Raw genomic sequence first — 22,689 nt, 5'->3', positions numbered from 1 at the left:
GTGAGGAGAGGATCAGCTGGGTGTCGTCGGCGTAGGAGATGATGTTCAGGTTGTGCTGGCGTCCGATGGCTGCGAGGGGGCTCATGTATACGTTGAAGAGTGTTGGGCTGAGCGAGGAGCCTTGAGGAACGCCGCAGATGACTTCGGTGGCCTCCGATCTGAACGGGGGGAGGCGGACTCTCTGCGTCCTTCCGGCGAGGAAGGAGGTGATCCACTCCAGTGCCTTCTCCTGGATTCCGATTCAGAAAAGGGGGTGGTGATGAACAGAGTGTCTGAATTAAGCAGACCCCTCTTACCCAGTCCAAAGATCAGGGCTTGATCCATCACTGTTATTTAGCTCACTGCCCCATCCCAGCTCAGAACCTGGCTATATGCAAATTAGTCTGTCCCTGGCCCAGTGCATCATGGGAACAGGGCAGACCAAACTACCAAGCCAATTCTTCACCAGAAAGGATACAAGCTTCCGGGGACCGGTTTCTGGCATTTCAGCCTCGACGATTCCGACGTTGCTGAGGCGCTGTACTAGGGTACGGTGGCAGACAGCGTCGAAGGCCGCGGAGAGGTCCAGGAGGATGAGGGCCGCTGTTTCTCCGTTGTCAAGCAGGGCTCGGATGTCATCGGTAGCTGCGATCAGGGCGGTCTCGGAGCTGTGGTTGGCCCGGAAGCCAGACTGCGAGAGGTCGAGGGAGCCGTTCGTCTCGAGGAAGGCGGCCAGGTGCTTGTTGACGGTCTTCTCGATGACTTTTGCCGGAAACGGGAGCAGCGAGATGGGGCGGTAGTTCTTGAGGTCGGTTGGGTCTGCTGATGGTTTCTTGAGTAGAGCGCTGAGTTCGGCGTGCTTCCAGCTCTCCGGGAAGGTGGCGATGTCGAAGGAGGTGTTGATGATGTCCCGCAGGTGGGGTGCGATGACAGCGTCGGCCTTGTTGATGACGTGGTGAGGGCAGGGGTCTGTCGGGGATCCGGAGTGGATGGATTTCATCGTGCGGATGGTGTCTTCGGTGCTGATCGGGGTCCAGGCGCGGAGGGTGGTGGTGGGGGGCGGTGGTTCGGTCGTGGCGTGCGTCGGTTGAGTGCTGAAGCTGTTGTGTATGTCCGCGATCTTGTTGTGGAAGTAGGAGGCGAGGGAGTTGCAGAGGTCTTGCGAAGGGGTGATGTCGTTGTTTCCGGCGTTGGGGTTGGAGAGCTCTTTCACGATGTTGAAGAGTTCCTTGCTGTTGTGTGCGTTGTTGTCCAGTCGTTCCTTGAATGCGGTTTTCTTGGTGGCGTGGATCAGCTGGTGGTGTTTTCGGGTGGCGAGCTTGAGGGCAGTCATGTTGTCCGGTGTTGGGTCTCTGCGCCAGGTTTTCTCAAGTGCTCTGCAGTTCTTCTTTGAGCTCTTGAGTTCGTCGTTAAACCATGGGGCTTTCTTGCTGCCGGGTCGGCTCGGCGGGGTCTTCAGCGGGGCGAGGTCGTCTGCGCAGTCGCTGATCCATTTCGTGAGGTTGGTGGCTGCTTGGCTGGGGTTGGTTGTGCTGGTGGGAGGGTTCTTGCTCAGGGAAGTAGCGAGCTGGTCTGTAGTGATCTTGTTCCAGCTTCTGCGGGGAGCCTGTTGCTGGTGATGGTGGAGCGTGGTCCTTCTGAAGCTGAAGTGGACGCAGCTGTGGTCCATCCAGTGGAGTCCCGTGGCATGGCTGAAGGCGATGTCCTTGCTGGAAGAGAAGATCGGGTCGAGTGTGTGTCCGGCGTAGTGGGTGAGGGTGGTCACCAGTTGCTTGAGTCCGAGGTTGGCGAGGTTGTCCAGCAGGGTGGTGGTGTTGCGGTCGTTGTTGTTCTCCAGGTGGAAGTTGAGGTCCCCGAGAAGGATGTAGTCGGCGGAGGGGAGGGCGTGTGAGCTGATGAAGTCGGCGATGTCCTCGCTGAATTGTGTGCGTGGTCCCGGGGGTCTGTAGATGAGGGTGCCTCTGAGGGTGGTCTTGGGGTTGGCGTGGATCTGGAAGTGCAGGTGTTCGGCGGGTGGGAGGGTGTCGTCGGTGTTGGTTTGTCCCTCCCAGATCAATGACATGGCTCTACTAAATCATCTTGCGCTTACCATGCACCTTTAAATAGGATAACAGCTGTAATCAGTCATGAGCCTTAGGGTCTCTACCTTCTCATTCTGGACACTATGTGCCCAGACTTTTAAGTGGCAGTGGGAGAACAGGGTCAAAATGGGTGAGGTGAATTTAATACCAGTCAAGTATACATGCCACTTGATGCACATCGGCTGAACTGATGATTACTAGATTTCATGTCTCATGATTGCAGTAAATGCATTTGGTTACTGGGAAAAAACATTTGTCTTTTCATGATAGTTTACCAATGCATTGCACATTTGATTCCAATGGCATTTTCCAAGCAAAAGTCACAAATTAAATGAGATATTACATTTTATCCAGCTGGAAGCCTGTCCCTCAGCAGAGGCAGACAAAAAAATATGCAATCCAAAATTAGATATTGTTGGGACAAATCCTTCAATTCTAATTCACATATCTGTCCTCTATGCAGTTGCACAGGGTAGATGTAAAGGCAGACAGATGCCACATCGGAATGACAGTCCTGGCAATTTAGAAATATGAACACCCATCCATTATACAGAGAACATATGGCTGATCCTGTTATGGTGGCTGCACCCACTGCCGGGGTCAAAATACAAGATATTATTAGAATACAATGAAGTGGAGGGGGCATGGGAACATTATGAATCACCTTATACCAATTCTTATTGAATCTGTTCAAGCAGCATACAATAGTAATATTCTCAGGGAAAATGACCAGATGATAAATCATTATTGCAAAATCCTGCTGTTCAGTAAAGTGACAACAGGAGTGGTAACACCCACTTTTGTGGAATAATAGAACAGATACCAGAGGAAAGTCAGACTTGTGGTAGAGACAGGTAGGTGTGAAAAACTGTTATAATGAGGAGAGAATTGGGCAATTATTTCAATACTTGAACTGCTAGACTTTTGGGGTCAGGTGTAAGACCGTTTTTAGCAGTCTCAAAAGTGAAATTGGCCCGTTTGTGACCGCTAAAAAGGGTTACCAACTTACAAAATAGATTTTGCTAGTCGCTATCACGAAGGGGAATGCCAAGATTGTTTGCCGACCGCAAATGCAGTTACCACCAATTTGAAATTGGTGGTAAACCAGTCGCAAACCGGTCCCCAGGGGACCCCTTCCCCTTTGTGATTGGCAGCGAAAATGTTTATTAAGACCACTGCCTGCTTTTAAACAATGAAACTGAAACGTTTCATTTTTATTTTTTTAATGCCTCCCATTTTCCTTTACAGAAAAGGGGCTTCATTAAAAAAAAACTGCTTTATTGAAAAAGCAGTCACAGGCGTGGTAGTCTGCTGACCATAGCAGGCCACCATCCCTGTGAGTGTAGGCCATTTCCAATGGGTCGCAAAATGCGACCTGCCTCATGAACATTAATGAGGCAGGTCCTTTGCGACCCATTTGGGAACAGCAAACAGTGTCTCAGACACTGTTGTACATCAGTATTGACCTGCTGTACCATAAAGTAGGCCTGAGCCTACGGGCAACACTGCCCTACAGACACCTGTTGAGGGCTGTTCTGCGGCAGGGGTGGGGTGCATCACCCTGAGTGCGCAAGGTCGAAAAAGCAATGTTGCCGTGCGAAATAATGTGATCTATGACCTCATTCAGTCACATCGGTCTAATTTTAAGGACCTGCTGGACCGTACTGTAGGCCTGAGCCAGCGGGCAGCGCTGCCCTACAAACATGTAGCGCTGGCTTTTAGGGCACTGTAGTGAGCTGGTAACTAAGTGTACATGCACACAGGCTTCAGCCACTGCATTAGACGCGCACATCATGCTTGTAGCATGAGCTCTGTTCCTCATTTATGTCAACCTTGGTATAACATATTATTTAACCTTGTGTATTCTCGTGCATTTCAACTCCTCTTTGAACCACGATTACCACTAACAGTTGGTAGATCATACTTCAAAAACGAAGGATGCACTCAACTCCTATTTTCTATCAAGCTTGAAATAAACCTTCATTTACCCCCAGACGTTTCCACGAATAAATTATTTCTCCCTTTTCAGACATTCCATTGATTGCCACAAGAAGGGCGGAGCGGGAGCTGACCCCGCAATGATGCCCTGGCATTCTGACACCTTCCATCGTGGTATGAAGACACCGTCCCCGACCGGAGAACTGGTCTACTGTACAAACATACCCCGGACTAGGAGTTTGCACCAACATGTCGTGGGACACACCAGTGGTGGCAGGAGAGCAGTGAAGCCTCGGTTCGCAAGACCTACAATTGAGCACAGTGAGGGGGAAGGGGTTGGGTGCAGCACACTGGGTGCACAGGTGCATGCAAGCGATTGTCCGGTAGCTAATAATGTAGGACTATAATATCAAAGAACAACGATACCATTATCACCACTTTAGAGACAGGAAACTGCAGCTAAAACGACGATAAGGGATTGATAATATGCCCTTGTGAATTCCCATAAAAGCCCAGGTTCACACCAGAACCTGAGCTTCTTAGGGAATTCACATGTGCATATTATCAAGCCCTTATCGCCGCTTTAGCTGCAGTTTCCTGGCGCTATAGCAATGATAATGTTATCTCCCTTCCTTTATAATATGGCCCATAATCTCTGGCCTCATGTATTTAATTTTAAGGACTTGCTGAACCACACTCTTTCTCGCAGACCCCAGTGTCCTAGTCAAACGGGTGATGGAGGGTAAACACTAAGGGCTGGGTGCAATAGGCCGACGCTCTGTTTCCTCCTTCCTCTCTTCTTTTGACTCTCCCTCCCCTTCTCCCTTCCACCCACTCCCCCTCCCTTCCATTCTCACTATGGTCCTTTCATTCGGACTACCATTCTTTACCTCTTCCACATAGCACACATACTTATGTTTCATTTTTGTCTTGCAGGTTTCCTAGGCAGCTTCCACTGGAGTCCAGCCCATGTTTTTTTTATTATACTCTTCTATTAAAGTTATGTTTCTATTTATTTCTGTTTTAATAAAGGTTACTTTTTTTTCAAATAAATAACTGAGTGTATAGGTCTTCTTTTTCTGACTATTATTTATTCTGAAAATCATCTGTTTATAGGGGATTTTAAGGACAACATTATTTAATAGAGTGCACCTACCAAACATAATCTAACTGACTATTAGACAAATGAAGCCTGGGTAATTGTACAACTACAAGAGTTCTATGAGTGTATCACTTTATAACACCATAAGTACTGCCCGTGTGATTACAGAACAAATAAGGCACTGCCTAGGAACACCGAGGCTTGAGGGACTGCCGAGGCCCACCCTGCATATTTAAATAAAGACCCGGAGTGTGGCGATCCCCGGACTTCAATTGTCCTCAAACCCCCCGAACAATTAGTAAACAATACCCGGGAAGGTGGCGCTCCCCTAGGCTGCAAAACGTCTCTGTGCCCTTCCGCGCCTAATTTACATGTGACATTAAGATCCCCAGTCCTACAGAGACCCCGCAATATAATAATTGGATTGGCCACGGAACATTACCCACCCACCAGGGGCCTCATTTAAAAGAACGGGTGAGACCCTGCTTTTATTTTTCTTTTCTCTCCATTTTTACCATCCGCATCCCCTCTATTACACGAGGTTTTTCTCCTCTCACTTCAAGTAGTCGAACAACTATTTGCTATCACAGGTTGGAAGCCATGCACCACCCTCTAATAGCAAACACAAATGTCCAGCCAATGCACACCCCGGGACACTTTATGAGCTGCGCCTGAGAGGTCGCCCTCCCTACAACCATGATGCATTTGTTAGTATAAACGCATACTAACACTACTTACACACACGTGTAGTACAGCAACCGGGATGTAGTGAAGAAGCAGAGGAAGTGCAAAATCTAAAAATATAAATCCTACCAGAAGTTGGATGACATAGTTCAATGAGCCGACGACCCTGGCATGAGTGGAAACAGCTACACGAAGAAAACGGGTTCTTCAGCACAATGCAAGCAATTTTGAAATATTGGTGAGTGGTGCCTTCTTTTTGCCTTCTCCCGCACGTCGACAAATTTATGTAGTGAAGAGGCAGACAGCAGTGGATCCAATAAGTAGATTTATTACAAGAAAACGACACCTAAAACAACCACCAACAGGAGCAGAGAGCAAAGCAACCGTCTAATCCAGCACCGTGTACAAACTCAGCAAGGTTCCCCTCATGACAGCCCTACATTCTAACATTACATACTGAGGGCCATATTATCAAGAAACAGCGTTAAAATTATCTCCGCTTTAGTGGCAGGAAATGGGCTTCTATTGGAATTCTCTACGACATATTATCAAGCCCATTATTTCCGTATTAGCGGCAGTTTCCTGCCGCTAGACCAGCGATAATTTTAACGCCATTCCTTGGAATATGCCCCTCAGATTCTAGTAGAATTACACACTAACATTCTACTATGACTTACAATGGAATACTACAAGGAGCACATGACTTTACAGCAATGAGCTCGTGGTTTCATCCACGAGTCTTGAGACCGGTAGGGGTAAGACTTTCACTTCCCACTCCCTATATTGTATAAACGTAAACTAACATTTCTTCAGCAGCCAGAGCACATCACTTTACAGCAATGAGCTCACAATTTAGACTCACGGTTTAATCCCCGCGTCTTCACACCAGGAGGGATGAATAGTTCGCTTCCCACTCCCTATATACTATAAACGCATACTAACACTACTTACACACATACTACAGCGGCTAGTATCCTACAGCGCCTAGAGCCCATCCCTTTACAGCAATCAGCTCGGTTTCATCCCCAAGTCTTCACACCGGTAGGCATAACTACTTCGCTTCCCCCTTCCGGCATACTATCAACACACAGTAGCGGTCAGTAGTTCACTTCCCATTCCCTGTATGGTATAAACGCCTACTAACACTACTTTCACACGTATGCTACAAACATCAGACCACATCACTTTACAGCACTGACCTCTCGGTTTCATACCCGAGTGTAGCACCATATCATATCGACACCTTGCCACTCTAAGCAACACCACACTTTCAGACCGGTAACAGTGATAACTACCTACTGGTGACCGTCAGTAGGTAATCAAGAACAAATTACAATAGTTCCTTGATTCTTTTAGCTTTCAAAAATTCTCTCTATTACTGTCTTTCTACTTTTCCATATAAACAGTTTTTTTAATATTCAAGTACACATCAAAGTCAGAAATGCTATGTATTCTATCAACACACTTTCTACAACATTCTACAACACGTAGAGGTTAAAAGTTCATCAATTTTTTTAAACCTAACAATTTTTTTTTTGCAACATTTTCTCGAACATTTAATGGCACATGCAGGGTAAAAGTTCATGATTGTTTTAAGTTTGAACAGTGCCTTCCAAATGCAAGTAGCAGGTGTGGTTGAGTTGAGCAAATTGTATCCTATAATATGTACTCCACGTGCAAACTGCTTTTTCCTAACCAATCCCCAACATACTTCCCACAAAACGAATGTGCACCCTACTATTAAAAAACAATGCTTTTCATCTCCCAATCAGGTACCGTTTTATATGCGAAAAGATACTAGTTCCCTATCTTTAAACATATCTCTTATTCTACGAAGGAACTGCATGAGCTACAGACATCTTTCCATACCTTCCAGCCATACCTTCAAAATGCTAGTGTGGATCGTAGGACAAAGCTATGTGTTCTGATGCAAGAGGTATGCAGAACAGAGATGTATTGACTTAGACCTAGGTTTACAAAATGTGGACATTAAATGGTTTGGACACAGAGGATTGAAGTGGCACCAATTGTTGCCTTTGGTTAAAACCTGTTTGCATCTCTAACACCCTGAACTCATGATTGTGCACTGTGGTGGAAACAACCTAGGCACATTGACTGTGGTAGGTTTGGAAATGCTTATGAAGGACACCTTTGGACAATTGATCTTACTTTTGCCTCAAACTGTTTTTGTATATTCGAATATATATCAAAGACAGAAGTGGAAATGGTCCAAACAATTTTGTCCTCAGATTGAAAAATCTCGGGAAAATAGTCAACAAAGCTGTCTCTGCATACCTCAGAGACCACAAAATGGGGTCCATATACAACAACAACATACATTTTGATATGGCGGATATATACAGAAGTGTGGGGGAACATTACACAGATCAGGGAAACTGAGTTTTACTGAATAACTTAAAGCTGTGCATCAGCACTTATATGTAGCTCCAACTAATGAACAGAAGGGCTCTTTTTAGAGCCAACCTATAACTTACAACTTGGGCCCGCTATTTTAGGGTCATATAACGCCAACTCCTGCACCCTCGCCAAAATGTATTCTCCACACAGCTGTGGTGCAATGGCCAGACCATCTCACTTTGCAGCACAGACCTCTTGCTTTGATCCCCAGCTCTACTCACCCATAGGGTTGAGTAGTTTGAGCTTTACAAATACCATATTGATTTACCTTCGCACTCCCTACACAACACCACCTAAGCACCACACACAAGCTACAATGTTCTAAACAAAAGTTCATCCAAGTAGCTATAACTACATGCTGACACTACTTGTACAGATGTGGCACAGCAGCCAGAGCACATGACTTCACAGCATATGACACACAGTTTAGGCTCACGCTTTATTCCCCAACTCCGGCAGCAGCTCAGCTTAGCAACATGAGACTCTAGACACTACCTCACATATTTTCTGTACCCCAGGACTTTCAGACCAGTACGGGTCAGTAGTTCGTCCTAGTAGTTATAAACACATCCGGACACTACTTCCACAACTGTAGTGTAGCGGCCACGGCACATGACTTCACAGCATAAGACACACAATTTGGGCTCAGGCTTTAATCCCCGAGTCCCGCACCAGCTCACCTTACCCGCATCAGACTCTACGCAATACCTCACTTAATTTCCGTAGCCCACCACTTACACACCGGTAGCGGTAAATACTTCACTTTGCACCACCTCTATAGCACACCCTAAACACCCCACAGAGGTTACTGTGCTCCTACCCTCCTATTTCCCACTTTCCCCCCCTTTTTTCACCTTACTCGCTTCAACAGAATCACAAAATGGTGGCCAACACTTCCTAGTTGCAACCCCTCATACCGGTCGCAGCCAAACAGCAACAAGTTCGTGCTAGTAACACCTCAGCCAATCAGATGGCAGAATTCCCAAATATCGATATCTGTAAATTTCGATATTTCTCAAAAACTACTGAACGAATTCACACCAAATAAACAAAAGCGTGCTTTCTAGACTAAGACCCTTCTCCCTGCCAAATTTGGGGTAATTTCATTCACCCGTTCGACCTGTAGCCTTGTCTAAAATTTCCTGTGAAAATTAACATGGAGAAAACACGTTTTGGGACCCCCCCTTTTTTCTCGGCCCCCCCCTTCAGGAATCACCCCAAAACTGTCAACATAGGAGCTGATCTCAACAAAGAATTTGTTTCAAAAATTTCGTGAAGATTCATCAATCGACGCCAAAGTTATTGGGAATAGAATGTTGCCACTTTCCTATGGTAACTAGGTCCTAACTATAACTACCTACAGGCGAGCGCCAGTAAAAAAATATATATATATATATTTGGACTGCATGAGCTTTGCCTAAATATGGTTATCATTTCAATGCCTTTATAAGAATATGGTGATTTAGACCTATATAAGGGCATGAATCGGGAAACTTACAATAGGGTCCTAAAATAATACATAACAGTATATCTGTGACTAACTACATATGTTTTAAGCCACTATATGTGAGTGTTGGAGTATATAAATGAGTATACATGAGACTAAGTTATTTCAAAAGTGGGTGTATAAATAAGTGTCTGCTTCTATCAGTGATTGTATAAGACAGTAAATATGTGTTAGTATCTGTATAAATAAGTGAAGTGGTATGTCTAAAAATAACGAAGTTGGTGTGTATAACTGTATACATGATTAAATGGGTATGTGATTCAATCTTTGCATTACTGACTAGGCGTGTGAGTAACAATATGGATGAGTGGCAGCAAGTGACTGCATGTATAGATGTATGAGTGCATATTATAGTCCTCTATTGATGAGTAATTACATGTATAAGTGACTGGATGTGTGTGTAGACCTAGGAAATAGTGAGTGCTATGTAGTATATGGCATTCTTCTGTGTATGGTTTCAAAAATAGTAGTCAGCATTTTAGAATGGGTGTATCAAAGTTTATATTAGAGCATCAGTATGTGCATCAGATTGTCACGTGAATTATGTCATGAGTGATGTCATTTGAGATGTCATCAGTGATGTCACTGACCATGTCATGAGTGATGTAATATGTGACATCATCAGCAGTGCATTGCAGGGGCGCGAGTTATATGTAGCTCAACATAACTATAAGAGGCAAATTACTCTGGTTTTATATGAGTCAAATGTTCAACTAACTATAACGTCCCTGAAACCTATGGTTTTTTTTGGGTGAATATCTAAGGATTTTTAAATGCTAATTCCGAACTATGACGTTTGTAAAACCTATGGTTTTTCAGTGAATTTCAAAGGTTTTTTAAATGTTAATTTCATATTTTAATGTTTATAAAACCTCTATTTTTTCTATTATATTTTTTAATATTTTGGAACTCTATACTACTTTTTTTAACTTTAAAAATCATGTAATGTTTTATATCTTCCCCCAAAAATATGTATTCTTTTTTTGGGGGGAGAAAACTGCACTCCCATACCGGTAGCGTACCAAGCTCCATCACCACACGAATCCTATCCGCCATAGTGCTAAACTTGTAAATGATGCGCATCTCGTATCTGACGAGTTTGTGGCCCTGCGTCCCGTGTAACATCATTATATACGCATGAAGTCACCCCAGGTACTACTTTGGTATCCGACGGGTACGCAGTACCAAGCCACACGTTACGTCATGTACGTATGGGGTCGCGCCTGCTGCGCGTTGCATATTCGCCGAGTAGACGCTGCCAGGCCCTGTGTTACGCCACAGACGTATAGTATTGCGCCGTGTACGCCATTCCCTTTTTTATGTCCCAAAAGTATATCTAAATAACTTAGGAAGCTTTTTTGAAAAGTGTTTTCCTGTATACACATATCTTATACAACACACAACATGCAACGATCATCTTGATCAATATTCATGCTCTGTACATTAGCCTTCCACGTGTGATTGGCATGCATCTCAAACGTTCCATCAAAAAATAAATATGTGTTACACGATGCCCCTGGTGTGTGTGTTTGTGCACATTATTGTGCCGCCTTTCGGCCAAGGTATTGGTGGCTCTAAGGAGCATCATCAGCCACGGGCAGACTGCACATCCTAGATCACATGCCATCTCATTAACAATAGTTTCCGCCCCCCAGACACATGCTACACTAATCTAAATTAAACACTCTGCAAGGTCAAAACTACAAAAGAAAAAAACATAAGTAAACTTCCTGGCCAGGCAGGAAGTGAACAAAGCCCAAGTCCCCGCAATAATTATTCACACCCCTACGCTGGTTTGGCGTACGCAAGCCCAGCCCAGCGTACGAATAAATAGGATAACCACGAAGCCACACGTCTCTCTTCTTCCATACTACCTCAAATGATATGCGGCATCCACCGCACATATCACAATGCGCAATACAAAAAAGAAATGGGGTGTACACCATTCTGGCAATCAACACAGGCTCTAAATTGTGAGCCCTACAGTCCGTCGTCTCGAATCGGATCCATGAGGTGTACACTCTCCTGCTATCAACACTCCATCTGAATTGTGAGCACTGCTGCACGTAGTGTTTGCTCACACAACAGTGACAGCAGGTAAGCAGAGCGGCTGGGTGCACAGGGCCTCCAATTGAGCGCGTTGCGGCGAGAGGGGTCGGGTGCTTCAGCCTGGCTGCGCAGGTGCGAACAAACGATGTTGCCGTGCGTAATGATGTGATCTCTGACCTCATTCAGTCTCATCTCTGTCTCATTTTAAAGACCTGCTGGACCGTACTGTAAACCTGAGCCAGCGGGCAGCGCTGCCCGATAGATACCTCTTCAGCGCGGTGCTGCGGGAGGGGTGGGATGCATCAGCCAGACTGCGCACGTGCGAATAAGCGATATTGCCATGTGTTATGATGTCAACATTGACCTGATTAAGTCACATCTCTGTCTCATTTTAAAGACCTGCTGTACCATAAAGTAGGCCTGAGCCTACGGGCAACACTGCCCTACAGACACCTGTTGAGGGCTGTTCTGCGGCAGGGGTGGGGTACATCACCCTGAGTGCGCAAGGTCGAAAAAGCAATGTTGCCGTGCGAAATAATGTGATCTATGACCTCATTCAGTCACATCGGTCTAATTTTAAGGACCTGCTGGACCGTACTGTAGGCCTGAGCCACGGGCAGCGCTGCCCTACAAACATGTAGCGCTGGCTTTTAGGGCACTGTAGTGAGCTGGTAACTAAGTGTACATGCACACAGGCTTCAGCCACTGCATTAGACGCGCACATCATGCTTGTAGCATGAGCTCTGTTCCTCATTTATGTCAATCTTGGTATAACATATTATTTAACCTTGTGTATTCTCGTGCATTTCAACTCCTCTTTGAACCACGATTACCACTAACAGTTGGTAGATCATACTTCAAAAACGAAGGATGCACTCAACTCCTATTTTCTATCAAGCTTGAAATAAACCTTCATTTACCTCCAGACGTTTCCACGATTAAATTATTTCTCCCTTTTCAGACATTCCATTTATTGCCACAAGAAGGGCGGAGCGGGAGCTGACCCCGCAATGATGCCCTGGCATTCTGACACCTTCCATCGTGGTATGAAGACACCGTCCCCGACCGGAGAACTGGTCTACTGTACAAACATACCCCGGACTAGGAGTTTGCACCAACATATCGTGGGACACACCAGTGGTGGTAGGAGAGCAGTGAAGCCTCGGTTCGCAAGACCTACAATTGAGCACAGTGAGGGGGAAGGGGTTGGGTGCAGCACCCTGGGTGCACAGGTGCATGCAAGCGATTTTCCGGTAGCTAATAATGTAGGACTATAATATCAAAGAATAACGATACCATGATCACCACTTTAGAGACAGGAAACTGCCGCTAAAGCGACGATAAGGGGTTGATAATATGCCCTTGTGAATTCCCATAAAAGCCCAGGTTCACACCAGAACCTGAGCTTCTTAGGGAATTCACATGTGCATATTATCAAGCCCTTATCGCCGCTTTAGCGGCAGTTTCCTGGCGCTATAGCGATGATAATGTTATCTCCCTTCCTTTATAATATGGCCCATAATCTCTGGCCTCATGTATTTAATTTTAAGGACTTGCTGAACCACACTCTTTCTCGCAGACCCCAGTGTCCTAGTCAAACGGGTGATGGAGGGTAAACACTAAGGGCTGGGTGCAATAGGCCGACGCTCTGTTTCCTCCTTCCTCTCTTCTTTTGACTCTCCCTCCCCTTCTCCCTTCCACCCACTCCCCGTCCCTTCCATTCTCACTACGGTCCTTTCATTCGGACTACCATTCTTTACCTCTTCCACATAGCACACATACTTATGTTTCAATTTTGTCTTGCAGGTTTCCTAGGCAGCTTCCACTGGAGTCCAACCCATGTTTTTTTTTATTATACTCTTCTATTAAAGTTATGTTTCTATTTATTTCTGTTTTAATAAAGGTTACTTTTTTTTCAAATAAATAACTGAGTGTATAGGTCTTCTTTTTCTGACTATTATATATTCTGAAAATCATCTGTTTATAGGGGATTTAAGGACAACATTATTTAATAGAGTGCACCTACCAAACATAATCTAACTGACTATTAGACAAATGAAGCCTGGGTAATTGTACAACTTCAAGAGTTCTATGAGTGTATCACTTTATAACACCATAAGTACTGCCCGTGTGATTACAGAACAAATAAGGCACTGCCTAGGACCACCGAGGCTTGAGGGACTGCCGAGGCCCACCCTGCATATTTAAATAAAGACCCGGAGTGTGCCGATCCCCGGACTTCAATTGTCCTCAAACCCCCCGAACAATTAGTAAACAATACCCGGAAAGGTGGCGCTCCCCTAGGCTGCAAAACGTGTCTGTGCCCTTCCGCGCCTAATTTACATGTGACATTAAGATCCCCAGTCCTACAGAGACCCCGCAATATAATAATTGGATTGGCCACGGAACATTACCCACCCACCAGGGGCCTCATTTAAAAGAACGGGTGAGACCCCGCTTTTATTTTTCTTTTCTCTCCATTTTTACCATCCGCATCCCCTCTATTACAGCGATACGAGGTTTTTCTCCTCTCACTTCAAGTAGTCGAACAACTATTTGCTATCACAGGTTGGAAGCCATGCACCACCCTCTAATAGCAAACACAAATGTCCAGCCAATGCACACCCCGGGACACTTTATGAGCTGCGCCTGAGAGGTCGCCCTCCCTACAACCATGATGCATTTGTTAGTATAAACGCATACTAACACTACTTACACACACGTGTAGTACAGCAACCGGGATGTAGTGAAGAAGTAGAGGAAGTGCAAAATCTAAAAATATAAATCCTACCAGAAGTTGGATGACATAGTTCAATGAGCCTACGACCCTGGCATGAGTGGAAACATCTACACGAAGAAAACGGGTTCTTCAGCACAATGCAAGCAATTTTGAAGTGGTGCCTTCTTTTTGCCTTCTCCCGCTCGTCGACAAATTTATTTAGTGAAGAGGCAGACAGCAGTGGATCCAATAAGTAGATTTATTACAAGAAAACGACACCTAAAACAACCACCAACAGGAGCAGAGAGCAAAGCAACCGTCTAATCCAGCACCGTGTACAAACTCAGCAAGGTTCCCCTCATGACAGCCCTACATTCTAACATTACATACTGAGGGCCATATTATCAAGAAACAGCGTTAAAATTATCTCCGCTTTAGTGGCAGGAAATGGGCTTCTATTGGAATTCTCTACGGCATATTATCAAGCCCATTATTTCCGTGTTAGCGGCAGTTTCCTGCCGCTAAACCGGCGATAATTTTAACGCCGTTCCTTGAAATATGCCCCTCAGATTCTAGTAGAATTACACACTAACATTCTACTATGACTTACAATGGAATACTACAAGGAGCACATGACTTTACAGCAACGAGCTCGTGGTTTCATCCACGAGTCTTGAGACCGGTAGGGGTAAGACTTTCACTTCCCACTCCCTATATTGTATAAACGTAAACTAACATTTCTTCAGCACCCAGAGCACATCACTTTACAGCAATGAGCTCACAATTTAGACTCACGGTTTAATCCCCGAGTCTTCACACCAGGAGGGATGAATAGTTCGCTTCCCACTCCCTATATACTATAAACGCATACTAACACTACTTACACACATACTACAGCGGCTAGTATCCTACAGCGCCTAGAGCCCATCCCTTTACAGCAATCAGCTCGGTTTCATCCCCAAGTCTTCACACCGGTAGGCATAACTACTTCGCTTCCCCCTTCCGGCATACTATCAACACACAGTAGCGGTCAGTAGTTCGCTTCCCATTCCCTGTATGGTATAAACGCCTACCAACACTACTTTCACACGTATGCTACAAACATCAGACCACATCACTTTACAGCAATGACCTCTCGGTTTCATACCCGAGTGTAGCACCATATCATATCGACACCTTGCCACTCTAAGCAACACCACACTTTCAGACCGGTAACAGTGATAACTACCTACTGGCGACCGTCAGTAGGTAATCAAGAACAAATTACAATAGTTCCTTGATTCTTTTAGCTTTCAAAAATTCTCTCTATTACTGTCTTTCTACTTTTCCATATAAACAGTTTTTTTAATATTCAAGTACACATCGAAGTCAGAAATGCTATGTATTCTATCAACACACTTTCTACAACATTCTACAACACGTGGAGGTTAAAAGTTCATCAATTTTTTTAAACCTAACAATTTTTTTTTGCAACATTTTCTCGAACATTTAATGGCACATGCAGGTTAAAAGTTCATGATTGTTTTAAGTTTGAACAGTGCCTTCCAAATGCAAGTAGCAGGTGTGGTTGAGTTGAGCAAATTGTATCCTATAATATGTACTACACGTGCAAACTGCTTTTTCCTAACCAATCCCCAACATACTTCCCACAAAACGAATGTGCACCCTACTATTAAAAAACAATGCTTTTCATCTCCCAATCAGGTACCGTTTTGTATGCGAAAAGATACTAGTTCCCTATCTTTAAACATATCTCTTATTCTACGAAGGAACTGCATGAGCTACAGACATCTTTCCATACCTTCCAGCCATACCTTCAAAATGCTAGTGTGGATCTTAGGACAAAGCTATGTGTTATGATGTCAACATTGACCTGATTAAGTCACATCTCTGTCTCATTTTAAAGACCTGCTGTACCATAAAGTAGGCCTGAGCCTACGGGCAACACTGCCCTACAGACACCTGTTGAGGGCTGTTCTGCGGCAGGGGTGGGGTACATCACCCTGAGTGCGCAAGGTCGAAAAAGCAATGTTGCCGTGCGAAATAATGTGATCTATGACCTCATTCAGTCACATCGGTCTAATTTTAAGGACCTGCTGGACCGTACTGTAGGCCTGAGCCACGGGCAGCGCTGCCCTACAAACATGTAGCGCTAGCTTTTAGGGCACTGTAGTGAGCTGGTAACTAAGTGTACATGCACACAGGCTTCAGCCACTGCATTAGACGCGCACATCATGCTTGTAGCATGAGCTCTGTTCCTCATTTATGTCAATCTTGGTATAACATATTATTTAACCTTGTGTATTCTCGTGCATTTCAACTCCTCTTTGAACCACGATTACCACTAACAGTTGGTAGATCATACTTCAAAAACGAAGGATGCACTCAACTCCTATTTTCTATCAAGCTTGAAATAAACCTTCATTTACCTCCAGACGTTTCCACGATTAAATTATTTCTCCCTTTTCAGACATTCCATTGATTGCCACAAGAAGGGCGGAGCAGGAGCTGACCCCGCAATGATGCCCTGGCATTCTGACACCTTCCATCGTGGTATGAAGACACCGTCCCCGACCGGAGAACTGGTCTACTGTACAAACATACCCCGGACTAGGAGTTTGCACCAACATGTCGTGGGACACACCAGTGGTGGTAGGAGAGCAGTGAAGCCTCGGTTCGCAAGACCTACAATTGAGCACAGTGAGGGGGAAGGGGTTGGGTGCAGCACCCTGGGTGCACAGGTGCATGCAAGCGATTTTCCGGTAGCTAATAATGTAGGACTATAATATCAAAGAATAACGATACCATGATCACCACTTTAGAGACAGGAAACTGCCGCTAAAGCGACGATAAGGGGTTGATAATATGCCCTTGTGAATTCCCATAAAAGCCCAGGTTCACACCAGAACCTGAGCTTCTTAGGGAATTCACATGTGCATATTATCAAGCCCTTATCGCCGCTTTAGCGGCAGTTTCCTGGCGCTATAGCGATGATAATGTTATCTCCCTTCCTTTATAATATGGCCCATAATCTCTGGCCTCATGTATTTAATTTTAAGGACTTGCTGAACCACACTCTTTCTCGCAGACCCCAGTGTCCTAGTCAAACGGGTGATGGAGGGTAAACACTAAGGGCTGGGTGCAATAGGCCGACGCTCTGTTTCCTCCTTCCTCTCTTCTTTTGACTCTCCCTCCCCTTCTCCCTTCCACCCACTCCCCGTCCCTTCCATTCTCACTACGGTCCTTTCATTCGGACTACCATTCTTTACCTCTTCCACATAGCACACATACTTATGTTTCATTTTTGTCTTGCAGGTTTCCTAGGCAGCTTCCACTGGAGTCCAACCCATGTTTTTTTTTATTATACTCTTCTATTAAAGTTATGTTTCTATTTATTTCTGTTTTAATAAAGGTTACTTTTTTTTCAAATAAATAACTGAGTGTATAGGTCTTCTTTTTCTGACTATTATATATTCTGAAAATCATCTGTTTATAGGGGATTTAAGGACAACATTATTTAATAGAGTGCACCTACAAAACATAATCTAACTGACTATTAGACAAATGAAGCCTGGGTAATTGTACAACTTCAAGAGTTCTATGAGTGTATCACTTTATAACACCATAAGTACTGCCCGTGTGATTACAGAACAAATAAGGCACTGCCTAGGACCACCGAGGCTTGAGGGACTGCCGAGGCCCACCCTGCATATTTAAATAAAGACCCGGAGTGTGCCGATCCCCGGACTTCAATTGTCCTCAAACCCCCCGAACAATTAGTAAACAATACCCGGAAAGGTGGCGCTCCCCTAGGCTGCAAAACGTGTCTGTGCCCTTCCGCGCCTAATTTACATGTGACATTAAGATCCCCAGTCCTACAGAGACCCCGCAATATAATAATTGGATTGGCCACGGAACATTACCCACCCACCAGGGGCCTCATTTAAAAGAACGGGTGAGACCCCGCTTTTATTTTTCTTTTCTCTCCATTTTTACCATCCGCATCCCCTCTATTACAGCGATACGAGGTTTTTCTCCTCTCACTTCAAGTAGTCGAACAACTATTTGCTATCACAGGTTGGAAGCCATGCACCACCCTCTAATAGCAAACACAAATGTCCAGCCAATGCACACCCCGGGACACTTTATGAGCTGCGCCTGAGAGGTCGCCCTCCCTACAACCATGATGCATTTGTTAGTATAAACGCATACTAACACTACTTACACACACGTGTAGTACAGCAACCGGGATGTAGTGAAGAAGCAGAGGAAGTGCAAAATCTAAAAATATAAATCCTACCAGAAGTTGGATGACATAGTTCAATGAGCCGACGACCCTGGCATGAGTGGAAACATCTACACGAAGAAAACGGGTTCTTCAGCACAATGCAAGCAATTTTGAAGTGGTGCCTTCTTTTTGCCTTCTCCCGCTCGTCGACAAATTTATGTAGTGAAGAGGCAGACAGCAGTGGATCCAATAAGTAGATTTATTACAAGAAAACGACACCTAAAACAACCACCAACAGGAGCAGAGAGCAAAGCAACCGTCTAATCCAGCACCGTGTACAAACTCAGCAAGGTTCCCCTCATGACAGCCCTACATTCTAACATTACATACTGAGGGCCATATTATCAAGAAACAGCGTTAAAATTTTCTCCGCTTTAGTGGCAGGAAATGGGCTTCTATTGGAATTCTCTACGGCATATTATCAAGCCCATTATTTCCGTGTTAGCGGCAGTTTCCTGCCGCTAAACCGGCGATAATTTTAACGCCGTTCCTTGAAATATGCCCCTCAGATTCTAGTAGAATTACACACTAACATTCTACTATGACTTACAATGGAATACTACAAGGAGCACATGACTTTACAGCAACGAGCTCGTGGTTTCATCCACGAGTCTTGAGACCGGTAGGGGTAAGACTTTCACTTCCCACTCCCTATATTGTATAAACGTAAACTAACATTTCTTCAGCACCCAGAGCACATCACTTTACAGCAATGAGCTCACAATTTAGACTCACGGTTTAATCCCCGAGTCTTCACACCAGGAGGGATGAATAGTTCGCTTCCCACTCCCTATATACTATAAACGCATACTAACACTACTTACACACATACTACAGCGGCTAGTATCCTACAGCGCCTAGAGCCCATCCCTTTACAGCAATCAGCTCGGTTTCATCCCCAAGTCTTCACACCGGTAGGCATAACTACTTCGCTTCCCCCTTCCGGCATACTATCAACACACAGTAGCGGTCAGTAGTTCGCTTCCCATTCCCTGTATGGTATAAACGCCTACTAACACTACTTTCACACGTATGCTACAAACATCAGACCACATCACTTTACAGCAATGACCTCTCGGTTTCATACCCGAGTGTAGCACCATATCATATCGACACCTTGCCACTCTAAGCAACACCACACTTTCAGACCGGTAACAGTGATAACTACCTACTGGCGACCGTCAGTAGGTAATCAAGAACAAATTACAATAGTTCCTTGATTCTTTTAGCTTTCAAAAATTCTCTCTATTACTGTCTTTCTACTTTTCCATATAAACAGTTTTTTTAATATTCAAGTACACATCGAAGTCAGAAATGCTATGTATTCTATCAACACACTTTCTACAACATTCTACAACACGTGGAGGTTAAAAGTTCATCAATTTTTTTAAACCTAACAATTTTTTTTTGCAACATTTTCTCGAACATTTAATGGCACATGCAGGTTAAAAGTTCATGATTGTTTTAAGTTTGAACAGTGCCTTCCAAATGCAAGTAGCAGGTGTGGTTGAGTTGAGCAAATTGTATCCTATAATATGTACTACACGTGCAAACTGCTTTTTCCTAACCAATCCCCAACATACTTCCCACAAAACGAATGTGCACCCTACTATTAAAAAACAATGCTTTTCATCTCCCAATCAGGTACCGTTTTGTATGCGAAAAGATACTAGTTCCCTATCTTTAAACATATCTCTTATTCTACGAAGGAACTGCATGAGCTACAGACATCTTTCCATACCTTCCAGCCATACCTTCAAAATGCTAGTGTGGATCGTAGGACAAAGCTATGTGTTCTGATGCAAGAGGTATGCAGAACAGAGATGTATTGACTTAGACCTAGGTTTACAAAATGTGGACATTAAATGGTTTGGACAGAGAGGATTGAAGTGGCACCAATTGTTGCCTTTGGTTAAAACCTGTTTGCATCTCCAACACCCTGACCTCATGATTGTGCACTGTGGTGGAAACAACCTAGGCACATTGACTGTGGTAGGTTTGGAAATGCTTATGAAGGACACCTTTGGACAATTGATCTTACTTTTGCCTCAAACTGTTTTTGTATATTCGAATATATATCAAACACAGAAGTGGAAATGGTCCAAACAATTTTGTCCTCAGATTGAAAAATCTCGGGAAAAAAGTCAACAAAGCTGTCTCTGCATACCTCAGAGACCACAAAATGGGGTCCATATACAACAACAACATACATTTTGATATGGCGGATATATACAGAAGTGTGGGGGAACATTACACAGATCAGGGAAACTGAGTTTTACTGAATAACTTAAAGCTGTGCATCAGCACTTATATGTAGCTCCAACTAATGAACAGAAGGGCTCTTTTTAGAGCCAACCTATAACTTACAACTTGGGCCCGCTATTTTAGGGTCATATAACGCCAACTCCTGCACCCTCGCCAAAATGTATTCTCCACACAGCTGTGGCGCAATGGCCAGACCATCTCACTTTGCAGCACAGACCTCTTGCTTTGATCCCCAGCTCTACTCACCTATAGGGTTGAGTAGTTTGAGCTTTACAAATACCATATTGATTTACCTTCGCACTCCCTACACAACACCACCTAAGCACCATACACAAGCTACAATGTTCTAAACAAAAGTTCATCCAAGTAGCTATAACTACATGCTGACACTACTTGTACAGATGTGGCACAGCAGCCAGAGCACATGACTTCACAGCATATGACACACAGTTTAGGCTCACGCTTTATTCCCCAACTCCGGCAGCAGCTCAGCTTAGCAACATGAGACTCTAGACACTACCTCACATATTTTCTGTACCCCAGGACTTTCAGACCAGTACGGGTCAGTAGTTCGTCCTAGTAGTTATAAACACATCCGGACACTACTTCCACAACTGTAGTGTAGCGGCCACGGCACATGACTTCACAGCATAAGACACACAATTTGGGCTCAGGCTTTAATCCCCGAGTCCCGCACCAGCTCACCTTACCCGCATCAGACTCTATGCAATACCTCACTTAATTTCCGTAGCCCACCACTTACACACCGGTAGGGGTAAATACTTCACTTTGCACCCCCTCTATAGCACACCCTAAACACCCCACAGAGGTTACTGTGCTCCTACCCTCCTATTTCCCACTTTTTCCCCCGTTTTTTCACCTTACTCGCTTCAACAGAATCACAAAATGGTGGCCAACACTTCCTAGTTGCAACCCCTCATACCGGTCGCAGCCAAACAGCAACAAGTTCGTGCTAGTAACACCTCAGCCAATCAGATGACAGAATTCCCAAATATCGATATCTGTAAATTTCGATATTTCTCAAAAACTACTGAACGAATTCACACCAAATAAACAAAAGCGTGCTTTCTAGACTAAGACCCTTCTCCCTGCCAAATTTGGGGTAATTCCATTCACCCGTTCGACCTGTAGCCTTGTCTAAAATTTCCTGTGAAAATTAACATGGAGAAAACACGTTTTGGGACCCCCCCTTTTTTCTCGGCCCCCCCCCCCTTCAGGAATCACCCCAAAACTGTCAACATATGAGCTGATCTCAACAAAGAATTTGTTTCAAAAATTTCGTGAAGATTCATCAATCGACGCCAAAGTTATTGGGAATAGAATGTTGCCACTTTCCTATGGTAACTAGGTCCTAACTATAACTACCTACAGGCGAGCGCCAGTAAAAAAAAAATATATATATATATAAAAGAAGAAACAAATAGCTTGTCAATTAATATCACTATTTTTCACTCTCCTGTATGACTTAAATCAACCAGCGTCTGGCTCAAAACCTTTCTCAAATGAACACCTCTTCATCAAAACCCCGGGGTCGCATGCATGGGGGGGGCATCACAGGTCTTAACAAACTACTATAAGCTTTTCCAAGTTTTTAACACCATTGTTTTTGCAAACTTTTTTTAAAAAGTAGCATGCAAC

General features: G+C 44.4%; 1 protein-coding gene across 3 annotated transcripts in view; it reads right to left on the bottom strand.

The window, feature by feature from the left end:
• LOC144753560 (uncharacterized) overlaps positions 1–22,689 on the bottom strand; it is a 516,183-nt gene that overhangs the window by 450,467 nt on the left and 43,027 nt on the right. The gene's annotated exons all lie outside the window — the stretch shown is intronic.

The sequence above is a fragment of the Lissotriton helveticus genome, chromosome 5_1 (assembly GCF_964261635.1).
Source record: "Lissotriton helveticus chromosome 5_1, aLisHel1.1, whole genome shotgun sequence".
NCBI lineage: Eukaryota > Metazoa > Chordata > Amphibia > Caudata > Salamandridae > Lissotriton > Lissotriton helveticus.
Note: the sequence above shows the minus strand (reverse complement) of the source record. Positions and strands in the feature narration are given on the sequence as shown.